Source organism: Hypanus sabinus, chromosome 22 (genome assembly GCF_030144855.1).
Source record: "Hypanus sabinus isolate sHypSab1 chromosome 22, sHypSab1.hap1, whole genome shotgun sequence".
Classification (NCBI taxonomy): Eukaryota; Metazoa; Chordata; class Chondrichthyes; order Myliobatiformes; family Dasyatidae; genus Hypanus; species Hypanus sabinus.
In genome coordinates this window covers 4,502,960-4,517,237 of record NC_082727.1, presented here as the reverse complement: position 1 = coordinate 4,517,237, position 14,278 = coordinate 4,502,960, and positions in this window count along the sequence as shown.

The window sequence follows — 14,278 nt, the reverse complement described above, 5'->3', positions numbered from 1 at the left end:
TGAACGTGTGTAGACAACAGCAGGCCTCACAGTGATAGAGGAACACACAGAACGTGTGCAGACAACAGCAGGCCTCACAGTGATAGAGGAACACACTGAACGTGTGCAGACAACAGCAGGCCTCACAGTGATAGAGGAACACACTGAACGTGTGTAGACCAACCAGCAGGCCTCACAGTGATAGAGGAACACACTGAACGTGTGTAGACAACAGCAGGCCTCACAGTGATAGAGGAACACACTGAACGTGTGCAGACAACAGCAGGCCTCACAGTGATAGAGGAACACACTGAACGTGTGTAGACAACAGCAGGCCTCACAGTGATAGAGGAACACACTGAACGTGTGTAGACAACAGCAGGCCTCACAGTGATAGAGGAACACACTGAACGTGTGTAGACAACAGCAGGCCTCACAGTGATAGAGGAACACACTGAACGTGTGTAGACAACAGCAGGCCTCACAGTGATAGAGGAACACACTGAACGTGTGAAGACAACAGCAGGCCTCACAGTGATAGAGGAACACACTGAACGTGTGTAGACACAGCAGGCCTCACAGTGATAGAGGAACACACTGAACGTGTGCAGACAACAGCAGGCCTCACAGTGATAGAGGAACACACTGAACGTGTGTAGACAACAGCAGGCCTCACAGTGATAGAGGAACACACTGAACGTGTGCAGACAACAGCAGGCCTCACAGTGATAGAGGAACACACTGAACGTGTGTAGACAACAGCAGGCCTCACAGTGATAGAGGAACACACTGAACGTGTGTAGACAACAGCAGGCCTCACAGTGATAGAGGAACACACTGAACGTGTGTAGACAACAGCAGGCCTCACAGTGATAGAGGAACACACTGAACGTGTGTAGACAACAGCAGGCCTCACAGTGATAGAGGAACACACTGAACGTGTGCAGACAACAGCAGGCCTCACAGTGATAGAGGAACACACTGAACTGTGTGTAGACAACAGCAGGCCTCACAGTGATAGAGGAACACACTGAACGTGTGTAGACAACAGCAGGCCTCACAGTGATAGAGGAACACACTGAACGTGTGTAGACAACAGCAGGCCTCACAGTGATAGAGGAACACACTGAACGTGTGTAGACAACAGCAGGCCTCACAGTGATAGAGGAACACACTGAACGTGTGCAGACAACAGCAGGCCTCACAGTGATAGAGGAACACACTGAACGTGTGCAGACAACAGCAGGCCTCACAGTGATAGAGGAACACACTGAACGTGTGCAGACAACAGCAGGCCTCACAGTGATAGAGGAACACACTGAACGTGTGTAGACAACAGCAGGCCTCACAGTGATAGAGGAACACACTGAACGTGTGTAGACAACAGCAGGCCTCACAGTGATAGAGGAACACACTGAACGTGTGTAGACAACAGCAGCCTCACAGTGATAGAGGAACACACTGAACGTGTGTAGACAACAGCAGGCCTCACAGTGATAGAGGAACACACTGAACGTGTGCAGACAACAGCAGGCCTCACAGTGATAGAGGAACACACTTGAACGTGTGTAGACAACAGCAGGCCTCACAGTGATAGAGGAACACACTGAACGTGTGCAGACAACAGCAGGCCTCACAGTGATAGAGGAACACACTGAACGTGTGCAGACAACAGCAGGCCTCACAGTGATAGAGGAACACACTGAACGTGTGTCAGACAACAGCAGGCCTCACAGTGATAGAGGAACACACTGAACGTGTGCAGACAACAGCAGGCCTCACAGTGATAGAGGAACACACTGAACGTGTGTAGACAACAGCAGGCCTCACAGTGATAGAGGAACACACTGAACGTGTGTAGACAACAGCAGGCCTCACAGTGATAGAGGAACACACTGAACGTGTGCAGACAACAGCAGGCCTCACAGTGATAGAGGAACACACTGAACGTGTGCAGACAACAGCAGGCCTCACAGTGATAGAGGAACACACTGAACGTGTGTAGACAACAGCAGGCCTCACAGTGATAGAGGAACACACTGAACGTGTGTAGACAACAGCAGGCCTCACAGTGATAGAGGAACACACTGAACGTGTGCAGACAACAGCAGGCCTCACAGTGATAGAGGAACACACTGAACGTGTGTAGACAACAGCAGGCCTCACAGTGATAGAGGAACACACTGAACGTGTGTAGACAACAGCAGGCCTCAACAGTGATAGAGGAACACACTGAACGTGTGTAGACAACAGCAGGCCTCACAGTGATAGAGGAACACACTGAACGTGTGTAGACAACAGCAGGCCTCACAGTGATAGAGGAACACACTGAACGTGTGCAGACAACAGCAGGCCTCACAGTGATAGAGGAACACACTGAACGTGTGTAGACAACAGCAGGCCCTCACAGTGATAGAGGAACACACTGAACGTGTGTAGACAACAGCAGGCCTCACAGTGATAGAGGAACACACTGAACGTGTGTAGACAACAGCAGGCCTCACAGTGATAGAGGAACACACTGAACGTGTGTAGACAACAGCAGGCCTCACAGTGATAGAGGAACACACTGAACGTGTGCAGACAACAGCAGGCCTCACAGTGATAGAGGAACACACTGAACGTGTGTAGACAACAGCAGGCCTCACAGTGATAGAGGAACACACTGAACGTGTGTAGACAACAGCAGGCCTCACAGTGACAGAGGAACACACTGAACGTGTGCAGACAACAGCAGGCCTCACAGTGATAGAGGAACACACTGAACGTGTGTAGACAACAGCAGGCCTCACAGTGATAGAGGAACACACTGAACGTGTGCAGACAACAGCAGGCCTCACAGTGATAGAGGAACACACTGAACGTGTGCAGACAACAGCAGGCCTCACAGTGATAGAGGAACACACTGAACGTGTGTAGACAACAGCAGGCCTCACAGTGATAGAGGAACACACTGAACGTGTGTAGACAACAGCAGGCCTCACAGCGATAGAGGAACACACTGAACGTGTGCAGACAACAGCAGGCCTCACAGTGATAGAGGAACACACTGAACGTGTGCAGACAACAGCAGGCCTCACAGTGATAGAGGAACACACTGAACGTGTGTAGACAACAGCAGGCCTCACAGAGATAGAGGAACACACTGAACGTGTGTAGACAACAGCAGGACTCACAGTGATAGAGGAACACACTGAACGTGTGTAGACAACAGCAGGCCTCACAGTGATAGAGGAACACACTGAACGTGTGCAGACAACAGCAGGACTCACAGTGATAGAGGAACACACTGAACGTGTGTAGACAACAGCAGGCCTCACAGTGATAGAGGAACACACTGAACGTGTGCAGACAACAGCAGGCCTCACAGTGATAGAGGAACACACTGAACGTGTGTAGACAACAGCAGGCCTCACAGAGATAGAGGAACACACTGAACGTGTGTAGACAACAGCAGCCTCACAGTGATAGAGGAACACACTGAACGTGTGTAGACAACAGCAGGCCTCACAGTGATAGAGGAACACACTGAACGTGTGTAGACAACAGCAGGCCTCACAGTGATAGAAGAACACACTGAACGTGTGCAGACAAACAGCAGGCCTCACAGTGATAGAGGAACACACTGAACGTGTGTAGACAACAGCAGGCCTCACAGTGATAGAGGAAACACACTGAACGTGTGTAGACAACAGCAGGCCTCACAGTGATAGAGGAACACACTGAACGTGTGTAGACAACAGCAGGCCTCACAGTGATAGAGGAACACACTGAACGTGTGCAGACAACAGCAGGCCTCACAGTGATAGAGGAACACACTGAACGTGTGTAGACAACAGCAGGCCTCACAGTGATAGAGGAACACACTGAACGTGTGTAGACAACAGCAGGCCTCACAGTGATAGAGGAACACACTGAACGTGTGTAGACAACAGCAGGCCTCACAGTGATAGAGGAACACACTGAACGTGTGCAGACAACAGCAGGCCTCACAGTGATAGAGGAACACACTGAACGTGTGCAGACAACAGCAGGCCTCACAGTGATAGAGGAACACACTGAACGTGTGTAGACAACAGCAGGCCTCACAGTGATAGAGGAACACACTGAACGTGTGTAGACAACAGCAGGCCTCACAGTGATAGAGTAACACACTGAACGTGTGCAGACAACAGCAGGCCTCACAGTGATAGAGGAACACACTGAACGTGTGCAGACAACAGCAGGCCTCACAGTGATAGAGGAACACACTGAACGTGTGTAGACAACAGCAGGCCTCACAGTGATAGAGGAACACACTGAACGTGTGTAGACAACAGCAGGCCTCACAGTGATAGAGGAACACACTGAACGTGTGCAGACAACAGCAGGCCTCACAGTGACAGAGGAACACACTGAACGTGTGTAGACAACAGCAGGCCTCACAGTGATAGAGGAACACACTGAACGTGTGTAGACAACAGCAGGCCTCACAGTGATAGAGGAACACACTGAACGTGTGTAGACAACAGCAGGCCTCACAGTGATAGAGGAACACACTGAACGTGTGTAGACAACAGCAGGCCTCACAGTGATAGAGGAACACACTGAACGTGTGTAGACAACAGCAGGCCCTCACAGTGATAGAGGAACACACTGAACGTGTGCAGACAACAGCAGGCCTCACAGTGATAGAGGAACACACTGAATGTGTGTAGACAACAGCAGGCCTCACAGTGATAGAGGAACACACTGAACGTGTGTAGACAACAGCAGGCCTCCACAGTGATAGAGGAACACACTGAACGTGTGTAGACAACAGCAGGCCTCACAGTGATAGAGGAACACACTGAACGTGTGCAGACAACAGCAGGCCTCACAGTGATAGAGGAACACACTGAACGTGTGTAGACAACAGCAGGCCCTCACAGTGATAGAGGAACACACTGAACGTGTGCAGACAACAGCAGGCCTCACAGTGATAGAGGAACACACTGAACGTGTGTAGACAACAGCAGGCCTCACAGTGATAGAGGAACACACTGAACGTGTGCAGACAACAGCAGGCCTCACAGTGATAGAGGAACACACTGAACGTGTGCAGACAACAGCAGGCCTCACAGTGATAGAGGAACACACTGAACGTGTGCAGACAACAGCAGGCCTCACAGTGATAGAGGAACACACTGAACGTGTGTAGACAACAGCAGGCCTCACAGTGATAGATGAACACACTGAACGTGTGTAGACAACAGCAGGCCTCACAGTGATAGAGGAACACACTGAACGTGTGTAGACAACAGCAGGCCTCACAGTGATAGAGGAACACACTGAACGTGTGCAGACAACAGCAGGCCTCACAGTGATAGAGGAACACATTGAACGTGTGTAGACAACAGCAGGCCTCACAGTGATAGAGGAACACACTGAACGTGTGTAGACAACAGCAGGCCTCACAGTGATAGAGGAACACACTGTACGTGTGTAGACAACAGCAGGCCTCACAGTGATAGAGGAACACACTGAACGTGTGTAGACAACAGCAGGCCTCACAGTGATAGAGGAACACACTGTATGTGTGTAGACAACAGCAGGCCTCACAGTGATAGAGGAACACACTGAACGTGTGTAGACAACAGCAGGCCTCACAGTGATAGAGGAACACACTGAACGTGTGTAGACAACAGCAGGCCTCACAGTGATAGAGGAACACACTGAACGTGTGTAGACAACAGCAGGCCTCACAGTGATAGAGGAACACACTGAACGTGTGTAGACAACAGCAGGCCTCACAGTGATAGAGGAACACACTGTACGTGTGTAGAGAACAGCAGGCCTCACAGTGATAGAGGAACACACTGAACGTGAGTAGACAACAGCAGGCCTCACAGTGATAGAGGAACACACTGAACGTGTGTAGACAACAGCAGGCCTCACAGTGATAGAGGAACACACTGAACGTTTGCAGACAACAGCAGGCCTCACAGTGATAGAGGAACACACTGAACGTGTGTAGACAACAGCAGGCCTCACAGTGATAGAGGAACACACTGAACGTGTGCAGACAACAGCAGGCCTCACAGTGATAGAGGAACACACTGAACGTGTGCAGACAACAGCAGGCCTCACAGTGATAGAGGAACACACTGAACGTGTGTAGACAACAGCAGGCCTCACAGTGATAGAGGAACACACTGAACGTGTGTAGACAACAGCAGGCCTCACAGTGATAGAGGAACACACTGAACGTGTGTAGACAACAGCAGGCCTCACAGTGATAGAGGAACACACTGACGTGTGTAGACAACAGCAGGCCTCACAGTGATAGAGGAACACACTGAACGTGTGTAGACAACAGCAGGCCTCACAGTGATAGAGGAACACACTGAATGTGTGCAGACAACAGCAGCCTCACAGTGATAGAGGAACACACTGACGTGTGTAGACAACAGCAGGCCTCACAGTGATAGAGGAACACACTGATCGTGTGCAGACAACAGCAGGCCTCACAGTGATAGAGGAACACACTGAACGTGTGCAGACAACAGCAGGCCTCACAGTGATAGAGGAACACACTGAACGTGTGTAGACAACAGCAGGCCTCACAGTGATAGAGGAACACACTGAACGTGTGTAGACAACAGCAGGCCTCACAGTGATAGAGGAACACACTGAACGTGTGTAGACAACAGCAGGCCTCACAGTGATAGAGGAACACACTGAACGTGTGTAGACAACAGCAGGCCTCACAGAGATAGAGGAACACACTGAACGTGTGCAGACAACAGCAGGCCTCACAGTGATAGAGGAACACACTGAACGTGTGCAGACAACAGCAGGCCTCACAGTGATAGAGGAACACACTGAACGTGTGTAGACAACAGCAGGCCTCACAGAGATAGAGGAACACCTGAACGTGTGTAGACAACAGCAGGCCTCACAGTGATAGAGGAACACACTGAACGTGTGTAGACAACAGCAGGCCTCACAGTGATAGAGGAACACACTGAACGTGTGCAGACAACAGCAGGCCTCACAGTGATAGAGGAACACACTGAACGTGTGTAGACAACAGCAGGCCTCACAGTGATAGAGGAACACACTGAACGTGTGTAGACAACAGCAGGCCTCACAGTGATAGAGGAACACACTGAACGTGTGTAGACAACAGCAGGCCTCACAGTGATAGAGGAACACACTGAACGTGTGTAGACAACAGCAGGCCTCACAGTGATAGAGGAACACACTGAACGTGTGCAGACAAACAGCAGGCCTCACAGTGATAGAGGAACACACTGAACGTGTGTAGACAACAGCAGGCCTCACAGTGATAGAGGAACACACTGAACGTGTGTAGACAACAGCAGGCCTCACAGTGATAGAGGAACACACTGAACGTGTGTAGACAACAGCAGGCCTCACAGTGATAGAGGAACACACTGAACGTGTGCAGACAACAGCAGGCCTCACAGTGATAGAGGAACACACTGAACGTGTGCAGACAACAGCAGGCCTCACAGTGATAGAGGAACACACTGAACGTGTGTAGACAACAGCAGGCCTCACAGTGATAGAGGAACACACTGAACGTGTGTAGACAACAGCAGGCCTCACAGTGATAGAGGAACACACTGAACGTGTGTAGACAACAGCAGGCCTCACAGTGACAGAGGAAACACACTGAACGTGTGTAGACAACAGCAGGCCTCACAGTGACAGAGGAACACACTGAACGTGTGTAGGACAACAGCAGGCCTCACAGTGACAGAGGAACACACTGAACGTGTGTAGACAACAGCAGGCCTCACAGTGATAGAGGAACACACTGAACGTGTGTAGACAACAGCAGGCCTCACAGTGATAGAGGAACACACTGAACGTGTGTAGACAACAGCAGGCCTCACAGTGATAGAGGAACACACTGAACGTGTGTAGACAACAGCAGGCCTCACAGTGATAGAGGAACACACTGAACGTGTGCAGACAACAGCAGGCCTCACAGTGATAGAGAACACACTGGACGTGTGCAGACAACAGCAGGCCTCACAGAGATAGAGGAACACACTGAACGTGTGTAGACAACAGCAGGCCTCACAGTGATAGAGGAACACACTGAACGTGTGTAGACAACAGCAGGCCTCACAGTGATAGAGGAACACACTGAACGTGTGCAGACAACAGCAGGCCTCACAGTGATAGAGGAACACACTGAACGTGTGTAGACAACAGCAGGCCTCACAGTGATAGAGGAACACACTGAACGTGTGTAGACAACAGCAGGCCTCACAGTGATAGAGGAACACACTGAACGTGTGTAGACAACAGCAGGCCTCAGAGTGATAGAGGAACACACTGAACGTGTGCAGACAACAGCAGGCCTCACAGTGATAGAGGAACACACTGAACGTGTGCAGACAACAGCAGGCCTCACAGTGATAGAGGAACACACTGAACGTGTGTAGACAACAGCAGGCCTCACAGTGATAGAGGAACACACTGAACGTGTGTAGACAACAGCAGGCCTCACAGTGATAGAGGAACACACTGAACGTGTGTAGACAACAGCAGGCCTCACAGTGATAGAGGAACACACTGAACGTGTGCAGACAAACAGCAGGCCTCACAGTGATAGAGGAACACACTGAACGTGTGTAGACAACAGCAGGCCTCACAGTGATAGAGGAACACACTGAACGTGTGTAGACAACAGCAGGCCTCACAGTGATAGAGGAACACACTGAACGTGTGTAGACAACAGCAGGCCTCACAGTGATAGAGGAACACACTGAACGTGTGCAGACAACAGCAGGCCTCACAGTGATAGAGGAACACACTGAACGTGTGTCAGACAACAGCAGGCCTCACAGTGATAGAGGAACACACTGAACGTGTGTAGACAACAGCAGGCCTCACAGTGATAGAGGAACACACTGAACGTGTGTAGACAACAGCAGGCCTCACAGTGATAGAGGAACACACTGAACGTGTGTAGACAACAGCAGGCCTCACAGTGACAGAGGAACACACTGAACGTGTGTAGACAACAGCAGGCCTCACAGTGACAGAGGAACACACTGAACGTGTGTAGACAACAGCAGGCCTCACAGTGACAGAGGAACACACTGAACGTGTGTAGACAACAGCAGGCCTCACAGTGACAGAGGAACACACTGAACGTGTGTAGACAACAGCAGGCCTCACAGTGATAGAGGAACACACTGAACGTGTGTAGACAACAGCAGGCCTCACAGTGATAGAGGAACACACTGAACGTGTGTAGACAACAGCAGGCCTCACAGTGATAGAGGAACACACTGAACGTGTGCAGACAACAGCAGGCCTCACAGTGATAGAGGAACACACTGGACGTGTGCAGACAACAGCAGGCCTCACAGAGATAGAGGAACACACTGAACGTGTGTAGACAACAGCAGGCCTCACAGTGATAGAGGAACACACTGAACGTGTGTAGACAACAGCAGGCCTCACAGTGATAGAGGAACACACTGAACGTGTGCAGACAACAGCAGGCCTCACAGTGATAGAGGAACACACTGAACGTGTGTAGACAACAGCAGGCCTCACAGTGATAGAGGAACACACTGAACGTGTGTAGACAACAGCAGGCCTCACAGTGATAGAGGAACACACTGAACGTGTGTAGACAACAGCAGGCCTCAGAGTGATAGAGGAACACACTGAACGTGTGCAGACAACAGCAGGCCTCACAGTGATAGAGGAACACACTGAACGTGTGTAGACAACAGCAGGCCTCAGAGTGATAGAGGAACACACTGAACGTGTGTAGACAACAGCAGGCCTCACAGTGATAGAGGAACACACTGAACGTGTGTAGACAACAGCAGGCCTCACAGTGACAGAGGAACACACTGAACGTGTGTAGACAACAGCAGGCCTCACAGTGACAGAGGAACACACTGAATGTGTGTAGACAACAGCAGGCCTCACAGTGATAGTGGAACACACTGAACGTGTGTAGACAACAGCAGGCCTCACAGTGATAGAGGAACACATTCAACGTGTGTAGACAACAGCAGGCCTCAGAGTGATAGAGGAACACACTGAACGTGTGTAGACAACAGCAGGCCTCACAGTGATAGAGGAACACACTGAACGTGTGTAGACAACAGCAGGCCCTCACAGTGATAGAGGAACACACTGAACGTGTGTAGACAACAGCAGGCCTCACAGTGATAGAGGAACACACTGAACGTGTGTAGACAACAGCAGGCCTCACAGTGATAGAGGAACACACTGAACGTGTGTAGACAACAGCAGGCCTCACAGTGATAGAGGAACACACTGAACGTGTGCAGACAACAGCAGGCCTCACAGTGATAGAGGAACACACTGAACGTGTGTAGACAACAGCAGGCCTCACAGTGATAGAGGAACACACTGAACGTGTGCAGACAACAGCAGGCCTCACAGTGATAGAGGAACACACTGAACGTGTGCAGACAACAGCAGGCCTCACAGTGATAGAGGAACACACTGAACGTGTGCAGACAACAGCAGGCCTCACAGTGATAGAGGAACACACTGAACGTGTGCAGACAACAGCAGGCCTCACAGTGATAGAGGAACACACTGAACGTGTGCAGACAACAGCAGGCCTCACAGTGATAGAGGAACACACTGAACGTGTGTAGACAACAGCAGGCCTCACAGTGATAGAGGAACACACTGAACGTGTGTAGACAACAGCAGGCCTCACAGTGATAGAGGAACACACTGAACGTGTGTAGACAACAGCAGGCCTCACAGTGATAGAGGAACACACTGAACGTGTGTAGACAACAGCAGGCCTCACAGTGATAGAGGAACACACTGAACGTGTGCAGACAACAGCAGGCCTCACAGTGATAAAGGAACACACTGAACGTGTGTAGACAACAGCAGGCCTCACAGTGATAGAGGAACACACTGAACGTGTGTAGACAACAGCAGCCTCACAGTGATAGAGGAACACACTGTATGTGTGTAGACAACAGCAGGCCTCACAGTGATAGAGGAACACACTGAACGTGTGTAGACAACAGCAGGCCTCACAGTGATAGAGGAACACACTGTACGTGTGTAGACAACAGCAGGCCTCACAGTGATAGAGGAACACACTGAACGTGTGTAGACAACAGCAGGCCTCACAGTGATAGAGGAACACACTGAACGTGTGTAGACAACAGCAGGCCTCACAGTGATAGAGGAACACACTGAACGTGTGTAGACAACAGCAGGCCTCACAGTGATAGAGGAACACCACTGAACGTGTGTAGACAACAGCAGGCCTCACAGTGATAGAGGAACACACTGTACGTGTGTAGACAACAGCAGGCCTCACAGTGATAGAGGAACACACTGAACGTGTGTAGACAACAGCAGGCCTCACAGTGATAGAGGAACACACTGAACGTGTGTAGACAACAGCAGGCCTCACAGTGATAGAGGAACACACTGAACGTGTGTAGTCAACAGCAGGCCCTCACAGTGATAGAGGAACACACTGAACGTGTGCAGACAACAGCAGGCCTCACAGTGATAGAGGAACACACTGAACGTGTGCAGAGAACAGCAGGCCTCACAGTGATAGAGGAACACACTGAACGTGTGTAGACAACTGCAGGCCTCACAGTGATAGAGGAACACACTGAACGTGTGTAGACAACAGCAGCCTCACAGTGATAGAGGAACACACTGAACGTGTGTAGACAACAGCAGGCCTCACAGTGATAGAGGAACACACTGAACGTGTGTAGACAACAGCAGGCCTCACAGTGATATGAGGAACACACTGAACGTGTGCAGACAACAGCAGGCCTCACAGTGATAGAGGAACACACTGAACGTGTGCAGACAACAGCAGGCCTCACAGTGATAGAGGAACACACTGAACGTGTGGAGACAACAGCAGGCCTCACAGTGATAGAGGAACACACTGAACGTGTGCAGACAACAGCAGGCCTCACAGTGATAGAGGAACACACTGAACGTGTGCAGACAACAGCAGGCCTCACAGTGATAGAGGAACACACTGAACGTGTGCAGACAACAGCAGGCCTCACAGTGATAGAGGAACACACTGAACGTGTGTAGACAACAGCAGGCCTCACAGTGATAGAGGAACACACTGAACGTGTGTAGACAACAGCAGGCCTCACAGTGATAGAGGAACACACTGAACGTGTGCAGACAACAGCAGGCCTCACAGTGATAGAGGAACACACTGAACGTGTGCAGACAACAGCAGGCCTCACAGTGATAGAGGAACACACTGAACGTGTGTAGACAACAGCAGGCCTCACAGTGATAGAGGAACACACTGAACGTGTGCAGACAACAGCAGGCCTCACAGTGATAGAGGAACACACTGAACGTGTGTAGACAACAGCAGGCCTCACAGTGATAGAGGAACACACTGAACGTGTGCAGACAACAGCAGGCCTCACAGTGATAGAGGAACACACTGAACGTGTGCAGACAACAGCAGGCCTCACAGTGATAGAGGAACACACTGAACGTGTGCAGACAACAGCAGGCCTCACAGTGATAGAGGAACACACTGAACGTGTGCAGAGAACAGCAGGCCTCACAGTGATAGAGGAACACACTGAACGTGTGCAGACAACAGCAGGCCTCACAGTGATAGAGGAACACACTGAACGTGTGTAGACAACAGCAGGCCTCACAGTGATAGAGGAACACACTGAACGTGTGCAGACAACAGCAGGCCTCACAGTGATAGAGGAACACACTGAACGTGTGCAGACAACAGCAGGCCTCACAGTGATAGAGGAACACACTGAACGTGTGCAGACAACAGCAGGCCTCACAGTGATAGAGGAACACACTGAACGTGTGGAGACAACAGCAGGCCTCACAGTGATAGAGGAACACACTGAACGTGTGCAGACAACAGCAGGCCTCACAGTGATAGAGGAACACACTGAACGTGTGCAGACAACAGCAGGCCTCACAGTGATAGAGGAACACACTGAACGTGTGCAGACAACAGCAGGCCTCACAGTGATAGAGGAACACACTGAACGTGTGTAGACAACAGCAGGCCTCACAGTGATTGAGGAACACACTGAACGTGTGTAGACAACAGCAGGCCTCACAGTGATAGAGGAACACACTGAACGTGTGCAGGCAACAGCAGGCCTCACAGTGATAGAGGAACACACTGAACGTGTGCAGACAACAGCAGGCCTCGCAGTGATAGAGGAACACACTGAACGTGTGCAGACAACAGCAGCCTCACAGTGATAGAGGAACACACTGAACGTGTGTAGACAACAGCAGGCCTCACAGTGATAGAGGAACACACTGAACGTGTGCAGACAACAGCAGGCCTCACAGTGATAGAGGAACACACTGAACGTGTGTAGACAACAGCAGGCCTCACAGTGATAGAGGAACACACTGAACGTGTGCAGACAACAGCAGGCCTCACAGTGATAGAGGAACACACTGAACGTGTGCAGACAACAGCAGGCCTCACAGTGATAGAGGAACACACTGAACGTGTGCAGACAACAGCAGGCCTCACAGTGATAGAGGAACACACTGAACGTGTGCAGACAACAGCAGGCCTCACAGTGATAGAGGAACACACTGAACGTGTGCAGACAACAGCAGGCCTCACAGTGATAGAGGAACACACTGAACGTGTGTAGACAACAGCAGGCCTCACAGTGATAGAGGAACACACTGAACGTGTGTAGACAACAGCAGGCCTCACAGTGATAGAGGAACACACTGAACGTGTGTAGACAACAGCAGGCCTCACAGTGATAGAGGAACACACTGAACGTGTGTAGACAACAGCAGGCCTCACAGTGATAGAGGAACACACTGAACGTGTGCAGACAACAGCAGGCCTCACAGTGATAGAGGAACACACTGAACGTGTGCAGACAACAGCAGGCCTCACAGTGATAGAGGAACACACTGAACGTGTGCTAGACAACAGCAGGCCTCACAGTGATAGAGGAACACACTGAACGTGTGTAGACAACAGCAGTGCCTCACAGTGATAGAGGAACACACTGTACGTGTGTAGACAACAGCAGGGCCTACACAGTGATAGAGGAACACACTGAACGTGTGTAGACAACAGCAGGCCTCACAGTGATAGAGGAACACACTGTACGTGTGTAGACAACAGCAGGCCTCACAGTGATAGAGGAACACACTGAACGTGTGTAGACAACAGCAGGCCTCACAGTGATAGAGGAACACACTGAACGTGTGTAGACAACAGCAGGCCTCACAGAGTGATAGAGGAACACACTGAACG